Source organism: Pteropus alecto, unplaced genomic scaffold (assembly GCF_000325575.1).
Source record: "Pteropus alecto unplaced genomic scaffold, ASM32557v1 scaffold42, whole genome shotgun sequence".
Lineage (NCBI taxonomy): Eukaryota > Metazoa > Chordata > Mammalia > Chiroptera > Pteropodidae > Pteropus > Pteropus alecto.
The window spans coordinates 5,430,991-5,446,867 of record NW_006434825.1 but is presented as its reverse complement, the minus strand read 5'-3'; the positions used below and the strand labels follow the sequence as shown (position 1 = coordinate 5,446,867).

At 38.3% G+C, this 15,877-nt stretch overlaps 1 pseudogene; it reads right to left on the bottom strand.

The window, feature by feature from the left end:
- LOC112478146 overlaps positions 1–10,939 on the bottom strand; it is a 12,676-nt pseudogene extending 1,737 nt beyond the window's left edge.
- Between the last annotated feature and the right edge of the window lie 4,938 nt (positions 10,940–15,877).

Sequence of the window (15,877 nt, the reverse complement as noted above, 5' to 3'; positions counted from 1 at the left end):
CCTGATGTCACTTCTCAGATAAACTAACCACCCAAGTTCATGTCTGAGCCTTTGTTGGGAGAATTGGAACTAAGACATGCCAAATGCCAGGCTCAGTTCCAAGAAATAACATGTATTTTTAAGAGACAATCTGTATGTGTTATCCATATTAATTTAGCTGTTCACAGGTCTATATGATGGTTCCAGAGAGAAATTTTAAGGAGAAAACATGAACAAGGAGGATTAAGCTTTTTATTTATTTATTTATTTTAATTTTTAATAGACACCATTTGGTACTTGAAAAGTTGCCCCTTACTTCTTGATTCAGCACTTATAAAAAATCTTAATTCTTGTCCTGGAAGACAGGGCTGCTGGGCTCCATCTGTAATAACAATGTGGCTTTATAATCTTCCTGCATTAAAACTTGAGAACCCCCTGGGAAAACAGTCCTTGCAAAAACTGTGGAGCCCATTACCAATTTGCTGACTTATTCAGTATCCAGAATTGGAATGAAATATTTGCAGATTTTTCTGGATTTTATTTTTATTTTATTTTATTTTATTTCTAACACAGTTCTGGCTTTGCTCTTTTCAGGATTTGTAAAAAACGAAATGCCCTTCTTCTCTCTGTAGCAGGAGCTCAGAAGGAAACTGAACTCCATGAAGGTCTTAACACCCTGGATTCCTGAGGAGGTGCTGCCCTCCTCTTTTTTTGTTTGTTTTGTTTGTTTGTTTGTTTGTTTGTTGTTTTTTGTTTTTGGCCCTCTTTTTATTCACATTTTAGGAAGAGGGAAAAAAAGGTCTTTGATGGGGTAGGAAACACAGATCTAGAAACAAAACTCTAGTCCATTTTCTAAGGCTCCACACAGATACTGCCCTCACTGCAAAACATTCTTAGATCGCCCCTTGCCCATCTCAGCCCCCTTTCCTCACTTGGATAACCAACTCTTGCACTCTCAAAAAAATATATATATATATATATCGAGGCCATGCCTGGTAGAAGAGTTTTGATTTCACTGCTTCCTGCAATCCCAGTTTATGATCTTTTCCATGAGCACAGGAGATATTTTTAATCAGAAATCCTATTTTCTGAGCCTCAGACCCAGACACCTGAGTTCCAGATCTGTCTCTGACATTCACTTAAAGTGTGATTTTTCCTCCTCTAGACATGTGAAATGGGTCCCCTTCCAGATATTATAGTCCATGTCCATATTTTTATGGGTAAAACAGGCTTTCACCATACTAGCAGATCATACGGCATTTATCTAAATACACGGGTTTATTCTGAGATTCATAATCAGTATACCTTCACAAAGTACTTGCTAAGTAGCATCCTGATCAAGACACCAACATTGTCTCTGCATCAATGTCTCTCTTCTATAAAGCAGGATGAACTGTAAACAGCATTTCTCCAAATGAACTAGCTACCCGGTTACGTCAAATCATCACCAACAGTCTGAAGATATTCCTAAGAAGTCACTTAGGGCAAAGTTCAGAGACAGAAATTCTAATAATAGTGACATTTTGCTAGAGAGAATATTTTTAACCAAAAAAGGGGAATACTTGTTGTAACTGTGAATGTTCGTGTGTATTTTAAACTGTCAAGTATTTAGTAATTTGTTTTTTAGGTTTATTGTGGTTGTAGATTATTAGGAGTGTAAGCATTTAAGCAAGGGGCAAAGTGATGTCAGCCTTACATTTTACAATTGCTAAAAGTTCTAGTATTTTGGAGGACATTTAAAGGGAGCACTGCAGATCTACTTATGACTGTCTGCCAACAGTCCCAACAGAAGATACCCTCTCACTCACTATAATCCAAGGCATCATAGTGAGTATAGCTATAAAGCCAAAATTACATCTGACTTTGATAACAAAGTAAATTTTTCATCACTCAATTCTATCTGTTAAATATTGTACCTCTAATTATAATCTAAACTGTCACAGTTCACTAGGATTTTTGAGGGGCTGTGAAGACTCATTTGAGAAGGAGAAAAGAAAATAAGTCTTTGGGTAGGAGGTATATTTGAATTTTATTCTTCTCTGTATTCTAAATGCCTAGAATCAATGTTCTAGATGTTGTCATAATTCTATAAGAATTACTTATGCCTAGGAAGTTCAAATATTCCAAGTTCAAGTACGGAAAGAGACACACATACCTTTAGCATACCTAAATCAATGAGGCAAATGGATGAAGAAGAGAGAGAAAGAGGCTTTAAAATGGAGCAGAACTTAGTTGGATTCTGGCCTGCCACCCACTTATGATGGTTGAGAGTCTTGTTTCTAGCACCTGCTGCCTATGTTGAAATCCTGCTTCTGCTATTTGTAAGCCGTGTGACTTTGGACAAATTACTCTACCTTTCTCTGTCTGCAGTGTCCCATTGTAAAATGTGGACAAAACAGTGCCTCTCATAGGGCTGTTCTGAGTATCAACTGATATAATGTATGTAAAGAGCTTGAGAGAGTACCTAGTACATAATTAGAATGCAATTAAATAGTAGTTATCATCATCATTAACTAGTCACATGTCCTTAGGCAAGTTGCTACTCTCCCTATGCCTCAGTTTTCCCCTCTCCAAAACAGGTATAATGAAATATTAAGAAAACGAAATGAGACAATGGATGAGGACTCATCCAGGGCAGGGCCTGAGTAAAGAGGTCTCAGCTCAGTCATAAGGAAGAACGTCAGCTCAGAGTCCCAAGTTTCATGGTCACTAGTCAGGAAATGCCACACGCTTTGAAACAGCTGATGGTGGCAAGACCTGGGGTGGTAGCCAGCTTTATTTATTGTCAAGGCCAGCACATTCATCAACTCTCCTCATTAAAATTTGCCAATTAACGAGCAGTGGCATACCCCTTAGCAAAGGTCGGCAGCAACCTAAGCAAACTTATCAAAAATTCAAAGAGGTATAGAGTTTGGGAAAAGTTCATTCTTCCCTTAATTAACGGATCTAATTACAATCCTGACATAACAAAATGCAAAATGCACTCTTCAAAAGACACCAAGTCAAAGGTTTAACAGCCCAGATAACCTTCTCCTTTGGTACAGGCTGACCCAAATGTAGGGGAGGGGGAAGAGGGAATCTTAGCATACAGTCAAGAGGGTTGATGAAACGGCTTTTCAAGAAATTAAAGTTTAATAGCACATCAGAATCCCAGAGCAACAAAGGAAATGAAAGGGAATAAAAGTTCTCCCACATCCTGGGATCCAGGAGAACACAAAGTCAAGGCTTTCACTAATCTTCCTTCCTAGCAGCCGTCAAAATATTTATTTGGTGACTTTTCCTGGCTAGTTGTGAATAGCACTTTCGCATTCTAAAGAGTATGGGTCCATAACTGTTGCCTCATTTAGACAAAACCTAAAGTACGATAAGAAAGAATGGACATGCTGTGTTTAAATTTTTTCTGAAAGAGCAGACCCAGAATTTGAAACCAGATACCACTAACCAAAGGCTTAGAGAAAAGGCAGCCTGACTTCCTGTCCATCCACTCAGGAAAACCACCACCTTAAAAAGGTAAGCTCTATCTCTATCTCACGACATGGTTCAGTTTCAGAGGAGCCTGAAAACTGGCAACCTGGAGTTCTGATTCTTTACATGAGAGTGATTGAATGGAAACTATTAGTCTTAACGCCCCCAACTAGTTTCAAAGATGTTCAGAACTTTCAGATGGCAAGAGGGTTTTCCATTCTTACTGTCATAAAAGATTCTTCAGGAGTTCCTAGGTGAGAAGCACACTGATAGATTAGAATAAACATATCACAAAATATGATTCCTCTGAAAAGGGAAGCTAGGGCTCAGAGAGAAGAAATAACTTGTCTACAGTCACACAGGAAAGTAACAGTAGAGAAGCCTACAGCCCACTTCGACAGGGTCAGCGGTGGTATTTCCACCCATTTAAGTATTGATTTATTCAACAGACATTTATTGCGCATCTTTCATGTGTTGGGCCTTGTTTAGTCACCAGCATGTGGTCGAGTGTCCAAAGCAGACACGACCCTACCCCTCGTGGATCTTGTATTCTAGCAGAGGAAGACAGACAAAAAAAATGACAAATAAATAAGCAAGAAAAATGCATCTAGTATCAATGCTTAGAGAATTTTAAAAGAGGGACATGAGAGTGACTGGGTGACTACTTTGGTTGGAATGACCGGAGAAGGTCTTCCTGAGGGGTGACATTTCAGCTGAGACATGAATGAGGCAAAGGGCTACCCATGTAAAGACCAGAGGTGCGAGTATAAAAGCAGGAGAAAATATTTGGTGCAAAGGGCTAAGGCTGCTTACGAAGAGCAGGAAGACCAAAGTGTCTAGAGCCAAGAGAGTGAGGAGGAGAGAGGGATGAGATGAGACAGGAGCAGCAGGCCACGGGCAGGTGATACAGGACTTTGCGTATCTACGACGGCACGTAATTTTATTACGAGTGCAAGAGAATAGCAGAGGAATAGTCTGAATTCCCTTAAAAAAACCATCCTGGGATAAGTGCAGAGACACGATTACAGGGACCGGTGGGAGTGCAGAGGCCAGTCAGAAGGCTGCAGCAAGCAACCAGGCAAGAGATGACAGCGGAGATGGCACTGGAGGTGAACGCAGGGTCAACTCGCATATGAATAGATTAAATGTGGGAAGAGGTAAGGAAAGAGAGGAGAAAAGCATCATTGGTGGGTTTGGGGCTCGAGCAATTTGATGAGTGGTGATGGCCGTCGTTGGAATGAAAAAAAAGAAAAAGAAAAAAAGAGGCCAAGGGACAGAAGCAAATGTAGAAGGTTAGAAATATTTCTTTTTGGCCAGATTTGAGATGCCAGGTGAGATATCTACAAGATAATTAGATACAGAAATATACAAATCTGGGATTCTAGGAAGATGTTTGCAATTGAGGCATCGAATTAAGAGTTACCTTCCTTAGAGATACTACTTAAAGTCATGGGACTGGACGAGGTCAGCCAAGCAAAAGGGACAATTTTTCCAAAGGAGCAATCCACGCCGCTCCTTTCCAGGAAGAGCTCTGTGCTTTTTTCTCCCACATACAGTAGTTCTTCGACAGTACTTGAAAACAACAAAGGAAGGGAAGCGACTCTCAGCGTCCTTGGACGCATCGTGTTTGGAGTCGGTGCCTCTTCCCTGTAATCAAAAGGCCCTCAGAGGTGAGATGGGAAGACACACACTTTCTGTGATGTGCTGCACAGTGAACCCTGGTCCCTCACTCGAGTTCTCCATAAAGAAAAGGGGGGAAAAAATCAATCCGCTTCCACGCAACTGTTGAGTTTTACTTACTGAGCACACAAGGAGGGGGAAAGTGGCGGCGGCGGCAGCCACCAGAGGCAGTCCTCCCTGGGAGCCCGGTGTGAGGCTGCCCCCTCGTGTCCACTAACGTTTATGACCCACTCAGCAATCCAGAACCAGTTTCTTAAAGTTGCAGCACACATAGCTGCCTTTATTTCCTCTTAACTTTTTTCCTTAAATAATTGAGATTATTTTAACTATTCTTAAAGGATTTTTTTCTTAAATGATTTCCTAGAAATCAATCGCCCAGGTTCCCATTACAGGAACATAGATGAGAAAATAAGAAAGCTTCAGATGACTTGAACTACCAAAACATCAAAAGATGAGCTCTTTAAAAACATATCTTTCTCTATCATATAAGGTATAATTCTCAAGCAATGATATTGGTGGCTTAATAGCTTCAGATACCTGGTGGTCCTTTATGATACTCGAAGGAGTCTGAACTTGATGGAACATATGGAGCTGATGAACTATCTAGATTTGGGGCTCCTCTGAATGCAGAGCCTGAGACAAGGAGTTGAGGGCAAATGATATCAGAAGGAGGGGTGTGGAAAGGCGGGAGTAAAACAGGGAAGGACGAAAAATGAGGAATGGGTTACCAAGCTGTTTACTTCTGGGTCAATTAGAACTCAGTGCTACTGGGGAACATCTGAGAAGCTATGTAGAAAGCACCTGGGAATTGTCCAGCTGAAGGGCAGAAGTTTGGCATTTTTCAACCAACTCTCCTTCCCTACCAGGGAAGGACTGACTGCTCTTTTGCATCTCTGGGCTGAGCCTGTAAGAAGCTGGCTGTTCTTCTGAGGCTTTAGAAGAACTCCTCAAGCAGAAAACCAGAAAGAGACCAGGGCACACATGCCGATGAGGGATGGTGGCAAGAACTGTCCACCTGGGCCAAGCTGAAAAAGACGAGTTGAGGGGATTAGTCATGACAGGCGTCTGTGTTACCTAGGGAGTCTCAGCGTGAACAGTTTAGGGAAGCCCTGTTCTGCAGAGGACAGGGTACCACATTTGCCATTTGCTAGCTGTGTGAGCTTTGGCAATCTCAGTTTCCCTCTGAACCTTAATATCTTCATGGTAATTATAATGGTAACTATAATTAAGTGCTCTTCTAAATAATAAATGTGTTAATATATGTGAGGTGCCTATGCAAGGAGAAAACACATTAAGTTGTTATATTATTGTTAATAAAATATTAATTATAAGAGTACTATCTCATTCGCCTTACTGTTCTCCAATTTTGGTTCACATTTGCTGGCTCCATTTTGGTCTTGCTCTTAGTAATTTCTGTTTTTTCAGACACATGTTAGCTGCCCTGGCTTGTTTCTGTTCTTCCTACTTCCTTCCAAACAAATATTTATTGAGCCCAAACTGCTTCAGACATGGTGCTCACCTCACTCTAACTCCACCTCACTTCTCTGAATGTATTCAGTGTTTTCATCTGAAGTATTGGAAATTCATTGTGCAAACACCACCCACAACTAACCCCTGTTCTGCACCACGCAAGTACTTTAAAGTCTTGCTATGCCGCACTAGAAAAACAACAAACAGACCAGAACTTACATCTAAATGAGCACTGTTCCTCTTAAAGTAGTCACCTTGCAAATTTTCACAATCTGCCTCCTCTCCCTTCTCCACTCATGCACGCATTTAGGGAACAACGCAGTGTCAGCATATTATTTCTAATGTGTTTGGAGACAAAAAAAAAATTTTTTTTTTTGCTTTATTTGTAGATATATGCAACAACATAGAGGAGTACATAAGGCTAAAGACCACATCTTATTCTTTTTGCCACCCCCACCCCGTACCTAACCTAGTAACCTTCACTTAGTAAGTATATAGTAAGTATTAGCTACTGTATTCATCCATTCATCAAACATTCTAAGCACCTACTATAAGCTAATTCATATATTAAGAGCTGATGAAGGACACAAAGGTAATTAAAATATGATTTATGATCTCTAATCCAGATCACTGTGGTCTAATAGAGAAGACAATATTAAATGCCTCTACAAAAGGATCTTAGAAGTTTTATGGATGAAGATGAATTGAAAGGTGGGTAGGATTACAGTAGACAATAATGTGAAGGAAAGAATGCATTATTACTAGCAGAAATAACACACACAAAAGCACAGAGTCAGGAAATCCTTATGTCCATCAGGATAAGAGTATGTAGCATAATGAGAATTTAGAGTATTTATCAGGAAACAGAAGAATAAGCTTCTGGATTTTTGACTTATTAGTTTCAGATATTTATGAAGCCTGATTTTGTATTCCTTTGATACTCTTCCACACTTCTCTGTTTTAGTTTAACCAAGCTCAAAGAGTACTCACTTTTTGAAATCGAACAGTTATTGAATTTAGCACGTAGTGGTTACTCAAAGCAGACAAAAACAAAGGAAGAATGGATGGAAGCAAGGACAGAAAGAAAGAAACATCCTTTATAAAGACTGGCTTTCATTGACGAGACTTTTTAAACCCACTGAAGGTCAAGTTTTTTTCCCAAAGCACTCAAGTATCCCACAGAGAAGTTCCCTTGGTTCTACACCTGAAGGCAACATTTGAAAAAGTAAAGATGGCTCAAAGTTTGGGTCAATGACACATCTGTTTCTAAAGGGTGACTTAGTCGCTGGGAGATTAAATCTGATATGAGAAAATGTAAAGGATCTGGGCCTACCAAGGAAATAGAAAAGATACATAATAGAGAGGAAAAACTGAATGCTGAAATAGGAAGATAAGGGTTTGAAATGAGCCTGAAGAATGAGCAGACACCTTGGGATACTCTACTGAGACACTCGTATAACACCAGAGGCATCTAAATATGAGTACTAAAACTCACTTTCCATAAACCTTTTTGTAGTAAAAATGCAGCTTGAAAATTTGAAAAATGTTCATCACCAAAGAATTCTCTGGAGGAGTTGGAAAATCACCTGCCTCCAGCTGGTACTTTGCTCTGTTAATGATTTGTATACATGTGAACAAAAGGTTCAGTGCTCCTATTAATTACCTAAAAAGTGATTAATCTCCTTTCCACTATCAAATTAGGGAACCAAGAAGTAGATCACCTAAGCCTTCTCTGTACCACAGATATCAAAAATAAGTATCCTTCCTTGTATACTTACCACACTCTTCCCCAGCTTTCTTTCTGTTCCCATTCTATAAGCCTATATAAAACATTGAAATGAAATTCACACTCATCTTGTTTTTGCTCAAATCCTGGAGGTAGAAATGGTGGGAGCACAAACTTTCCAACCCAGGGCACATGTGCAGCTAATCACGTCCATCGGAACGTCCCCTTCTCCTGAGTTTTCCCATTTACTCCCTGCCCATGGATTTCACCTACATTTGCTGTGGAATCCTGAAAGTGTCCACGGTCTTTTTTAAAATACCACTAGGTGTAACCTATCTACTTTGCCTGTGGTTAGGGTCTTAACTTTAATAGCCTCTAGTCTTGCAATTCACCTTCCCATTTATGACTTCTACTCTAAACTGTAATTTGGATTTTCCCTATGGATTGCCCTGTGCAAACATATGACTATTTTTTAGAATTCACTGTAGACATATTTTCTTTTAGTAATAGCGGAAGAGAACTTTAAATTTCCTTATTCTTCCAAAATGGACTGTATCTAAACAACTTCAAGCAGGAGCCATGAACTCGTGTGTAATCCATTTCTAAGAAAAGCGAGTCCTATCTTTCAATAATCCCCTCCAGTAAATGCAATCATGATGTTCCAAACTTCTTTCCTAGGGTAACATGAGATTCTTCCTGATGTTTCTCCTACATATGCTTGCTCCTTTGAATTCAGTGGGCTAAAAGAGGTTGAAACAGTGGTTCAGATAACTAAAGAATGACCCCACAAAAGCTACCCAGACCTTCTCATCACCAAAACCTATTAACTTAAAATAAAAGAGTTACCATGGAGTTACGGGTCAGGAATCAGGACAATCAAGACAACATCGGATCTCAGTAAGAAAATCAGAATAATGTGAAGAATCTAAGACCAGGGCCAGCAGGAGCTGATGGGGAAATAAGACGCTAGGAATTTAGAGAAGGAGAGGCAAGAAAGGAAGAGCCTCAGCAGGCATTGAGCTATTACAGGCATTGTTTCTCTTAAACCTTAGGACAAGCATATGAAGTAGGTAATTACGTCCCTATTGTACAGATGGAGCTACTGAGACGTAAAAGATCAGTAACTGTCCCAAAACCACACAACTGATAAATGCTAGTCACATTTTACCAAGGTCTGCTTGATTCTAAAGCCCAGGGCTTTAACTACTATGCCAGGAGTTCTCAACCAGTGGACATTTAGCAGTCTGAAGACATTGTTTTGTTGTCAGAACTGAGGGTAGAGGGAATGCTACCGACATCCAGTGTCTGGAGACCAGAGATGCTGCTAAATTCCTACAAGGGGCAGGACAGCCTCCCACAACAGAGAATTATCCAGCACAAAATGTCAATGGTGCCAAGCTTACTTAACCCTGCATTATGCCATGGAAGGTATGGAATAAAATTTTCAGGCTCAGGCACTATTTTTTCCTCTGTGGAGCCTCCTTCCATAGTCTCGATCCTATTGGCATGCCTTTCGTAATATTAAAGACATAAGCCTGGGGTCACCACGTGTCTGATTTCTGCCCTTTAGAAGAAGGTTGGGGTGATACAGAGGCAGCTTCTAAAAACACACCACAGGAACTGTGTTGAATTGAAAGAGAGATTTTGGAATTTCTGACCCCAGTTTAAGAAGGCAATACACAAAGCCCATAACTGATGTATCAAGCAGCATGAAGCACTGAGCCCTGAGAGCAGGGCAGGCATGGGGATAGAAATTACGTCCCCATTATCCACAAAGTGAACATTTTTCTAACAATAACATAGTGATTTCAGAAGCAATTTGAAAAACAAGAATCTTTCCCCCAAACTCCAGAGCTTTTCTGACTTTTGTCAGCAACAAAAGAATTCAGCTTCCAAAAGCAGACTGCATCTCTGAATATTAAAACTCCCACCTTGGGAAATTTTTTAAGCCTTCAGACAACCCCTTTTAAAGTTATAAATGAAAGTCACTCAACAGATTATAGTGCTCATGGGCCCCTTTTATCTACTGAAGAAAGACAACAGAGTGAAAACTTAGGAGCTAGAGACCAAATTACTGACCTTGAGTCACCTTCCATACCACATCTGGCCTAACCAAGATAGGGAGTTAAAACCTTTAACAGTAGCAAGAGCAAATGATGTAATTTGATGATATAAAGAAATCCATCAAGGGAGAATAAATGGCTAGATCATATTATTCACAGAGCTCTTAGAGTTTAAAAAGAGCCTAAATTTGCCTTCAGCTAAGCCTTTTTATGCTAAAAAATCAACCATTCCACTTTTCCCTCCTGTCCAGAGAACGAGCAATTCCAGGACCAAAAAACTGGTCCACTGGAGCTTACACTATCCTAACCAGTTTGTTATTTCTCTGCCTAGAGCTGCATGGGTGAAACCCTGTGTCACTCCCCCAGCTCTGCTGCTCTGATTTCTCTCTCCAGTGACAGTTATTACAATGTCACAGTGATACCTCTTCATCTGCATCTTCAGTGTGAGTTCCTGTGCTCCTCCACCCCAGCCACATTTCCTATGCAGGCCAACTATGACGCTTTCTGAATCACCACCAAATCCAAGCACCAAGGATCTAACGCCCAAAACTGCCATAGCGAGAATGCACCATAGCCCTCTGTGGCACTTTCCCCACGACTCACAAAGCACTACCTTATGCTCACGTCTGCTTCTCTCTGTTTTATTTTCTTCTTAACTCCTGACCATAATCATAAACTATTCATTCTCAGGCTTTCATTATATGCCTGGCACGGTACTAGTTATTTTCCAAATACAGTTTTATTTAGTCCTTCAAAAACTCATGAGATAAAACTCATATAATTACCTCTATGTTACCAATGAAAAAACTAAGGCTAAAGAGTTATACAAACTTATAAAAGACAACAGGAAAAAAACGAATGACAGTTTTAGTTCTAAATCTATCTGACCCCAAAAACTTTTTTTTCCCCACACAGTATACAAGAGTTATGAATGAAAACACTAAAAAAAGGTTAACAGTTGGGATTGTTAAAATATAAGGTGATGACTAATTTTATATCTTTCTTAATTATTTCTGTATGTATCATTATTTAAAATTGGGCATACAAGATAGAGTAACAGAGACTAGATTTACTCTTACATCCAAAACAACAAAGAAAAGATGAAACATATGAAACAAAAGTTTTCAGGATACTGGACATCAAGCAACAAAGAGCGATCCCTGAGAGACTGTAAACAGTTAAGGCGGTCTCTACGATTGCTTCAATGTACTCTCTAAACAGGGTGTCCAGACCCGTGCACAGGAAGAGACAACCAGGCAGAAACTGGCAGACTCCCTGAGTTGAGGAGACATATAAGAGTGAGTCCAGTGAGACCAAAGTGGCAGCAGAGTACCAGTGAGGAGGCAGGTACACAGAGAGACATCTGCAGAGGGTGCTCTTTAAGTATTTAATGAGTACAGATCAGTGCATATGTATGAGAAAACTACCCAGGTCATGGAAAAGAAACATCCAAAAAGATTAAAGTATCCAGTGTTCAAACAGGGCTGGGAATAGTGCCTATGCCTACCAGCCAGACCAGAAAACCACAGGATGCACAGGTCACTGGGTAGGGTACACAGTAGGGTCTTGCCACAGTATAATTTCCCCTAGATAGCTCTGCTCAAGTCCTAACTAGTATTTCTTAAAACGGATCAAACCACTTCCAAGTAACTTAAATGTGTTCCAGAACAAACCTCAAAAATAAGAATACAAAAATAACCCACCCTCAGTAAGATAAAAATCCATAATGTCTGGCATCCAATCAGAAATTAACAGACATGCAAAGAAGTAAAAAAGATACAACCATAATGAGGAATAAAATCAATCAATTAAAACTGACTCTGAAATGAAACAGAGGTTAAAACTAGCAAAGATAGCAAAACAGTTAGCATATCTGTATTCCATACGTTCAGAATTGAAAGTACAGGCATGAAAGATAAAAAAACCCAAATCAAACTTTTAGAGATGAAAATACAATGTATTGGGTGGGAGTAATGCTAGATTAGACATTGCAGAGAAAAGATTAGTGTACTTCAAGATACAGCAACAGAAACTACCCAGAATGCACCACAGAGAGGGAAAAAATCCAATAAAATTTAAAAAGCATCCATGAGATGTGGGACAACTTCAAGCAGTCTAATATATGGGTAGTTGAAGTCTTAACCGAGGGGATAGGAAGAAAAAAACTATTCAAAGAAATGATAGTCCAAAGTTTTCCAAATTTGATGAAAACTATATACAAGCTCAAATGAACCAAAAGCACAAGAAACATGGGGGCGGGGGGTAAGGGTGGGGACACATCAAGGCACAACATAATCAAATTGTTCATACCAGTGGTAAAGAAAAAAAAACTTAAATTCAGCCAGAGAAAAAAGACATCGTGTAGAGAGGAACAAGTTAAGAAATGACAGCAAATTTCTCATTGGAAACAACGCAAGGAAGAAAATAATAGAAGAGCAACTATAAAGTACTAAAAAGAAAAAACTGTCATATTAGAATGCTACAGCTAGCATAAATATCTTTCTAAATGAAACAACATGGATGAACCTGGAAAACATTATGCTAAGTGAAAGTAGCCAGTGACAAAGAGCCACGTATTTTATTCTATTTATATGAAATGTCCAAAATAGGTACGGCTATACAGACAGAAAGTAGATTAGTGGCTGGTTAGAGCTGGGGTGTAGGGCAAAAAAGGGGTGATATCTAAAGGGAATGGGCTTACTTTTGGAGGTGATCAAAATGTTCTAGAATTGACTCTGCTGATGGCCGCACAATTCTGTGAACAAACTAAAAACCACTGAATTGTTTGCTCCAATCGGGTAAATTGTATGATATGTGAATTATATCTCTAAAGCTGTTTATAAAACGGAAGGAGAAATAACGAAATTTTCAAAAACACATAGGCTGAAAGAAGTCATCACTGGCAGCCCCATACTACATGTTAAAGTAAGTCTTTCAGGCAAAAGGAAAATGATACTGGATGGAAATATGATTCTACACAAAAGAATATGAAGAACACCAGAAACGGTAACTGTATAAGCAAAGATATTATTTTTTCTTATTATTTATTTAAATCTCTTGAGAAGATAACTGACTGTTGAAACAAAATTAATAACAGTATTATAGAGTTTTAATATATGTATATAAATAAAATGTATGATAATAGCAACATAAACGTTAGGTGGGGAGAATAGAAATATACTATCATAAGGTCCCTGTACTATACCTGAAGTGATATATCATTTGACAGTAGATTGTGTCCATTTAAAATGTATACTATAAACCATAAAGCAACCACCAAAATAACAAAACAGGTATAGCTAATAAGCCAACAAAAGATGTAAAAACAGAATCATTTAAAAAACCCAAAAGAAGGCAGAAAAAGAAAACTAAAACGAAGACAGAGGAGACAAACAGAAGACAATTAGAAAGATGATAGGCTTAAACCTAACCAAATCAATAATTATCACATTAAATGAAAGTGCTCCAAATACTCCAATTAAAGGTAGTGATTGTCAAATTTATAAAAAAGCAAGACCTAACTTAAGACAAACAAATAGGTTAATGGAATAGAATAGAGAGTACAAAAACAGTCCAATAAATGTATGGAAAAATTAGCTGATTTTTTACAAAGATGCTAAGGCAACTCAATTAAAAAATAGCCTTTCAATAAATAGAGGTGAAACTATTATCTATTGATATGCAAAAATCATAATAGTAATTTTAATCCATATCTTATACCATATACAAAAATTATCTCATTTAGACCCTAGTAAAAGACTTAAACTTCTAGAAAAATACATATGAGAATATCCTCATGAACTTGGATTAGACTAACTCACCCATATACTGTGAGTGAGAATGAAAAATGGTGCAATTGCTTTAGAAAACAGTTTGACACTTCCTTAAAAAATTAGACATACACCTACTATATGATCCAGCCATTCCACTCCTAAATGTTTACTCAAGAGAAAAGAAATGTCCCTACAAAGACTTGTTCGGGAATGTTCGTAGCCATTTTATTTGTTATAGCCAAAACTGTGAATAATCCAAGTGTCCATCAACAAATAAATAAATACAACATCTGCAGTATATACAATAGAATACTGCTTAGCAATAGAAGGCAATGAACTATTGACATATACGACATGAGTGAATCTCAAAATAATCATTTGGAGTAAAAGAAGTCAAACAAAAAAAGTATTTTTAACTTTAAAAAATCTTATTGTGCAATTCTATCTATATAAATTCTAAAAAATGCAAACTAATATAGTGACAACAGCAGATCAATGGTTGCAGAGAGGAAGGATAATGAGGACAAGAGGGAAGAATTATAACGGAAAAGAAGAAAAATTTGGGTCATGACTGACATGTTCACTACCTGATTGTGATGTTGGGTTCACAGGTATATACACATGTCAAAATTTATTCAATTACATATTTTAAATATGTGCCATTTAGTGCTATTAATTACGTCTCAATAAAAATGGGCACATAATGTTTCCATAAACCATTAAAACATATCTTAATAAATCCAAAGAAATATCTAAAGTTGTAGAAATTTCAGTTGCTATGTTTAGGGAAGATATTTTAGGGGAAGTAGAATCTTTAGTTCCTATAAGATATGAATCAAAAAGTCCAGAATGGCTAACATACCTTATGTTCCAGATCACAGCTGGTGATAGTTACCTATTTGTCTTAAAAGTACTAACAGGAGTAAAATCTAAAATGAAAATCTACAGAATTTCAAGAGATTTATTTCACCATTCACACAAGGACTCTTCTCCTCTAGAGACCATAAAACATAAGACAAGATTCCTTCAATACCAAACCACATACCTGGGACAGAAAAAAAAGAGCTTATTTTCTTTTCAATTACCAAGTGAGCATCCATCACAATCATGATTCCCACAAATCATTTCTGTAGGTGTTGGGATCTACTTTAAAGCTGCCATCCCATTGAAACCTCCTGTAATCAATTTCACTCCTCATTGAGCACTCCAAGACTGTCTTTATAGCATTCATGTTTGTAAACTGAATCACAATAATTACCAAAGATTTCTATGACTAAAGTACCCTCTGTGTTCAACCATTTAATTGCGCATGCCACAAGAGAAACTGTGCAGGAGAGAGGGCATGGATCCACGCAACCCCTCCCAAAGACCATAGAGAAAAATCAGACATTCTAGAATTCTATATTCTTATTTTAAAAGACGATATTATCTTTTGGAGGGGAGAGGCGGTACAAAAAGAGAAACATTAGTAACCAGCAATAGTGAAATCCTTTGGGAAAAGGGATCAGGATTTGAGAACAGAAGAAAGGCTTTTACGTTTTACTTTATACCTTACAGTATTTTTTAAATTTTCTACCCTTCTTATGTAACTCTAAGGCAGCAGAAGATAGCTGGATGTTGGATTTAAGATCCTTTTGTATTTGCTTTTATAATCCCCTGCATTAAATCTTTTAATAAACATAATTTTTAATTATGTTCATCCTCCATCATCACATCCCAAA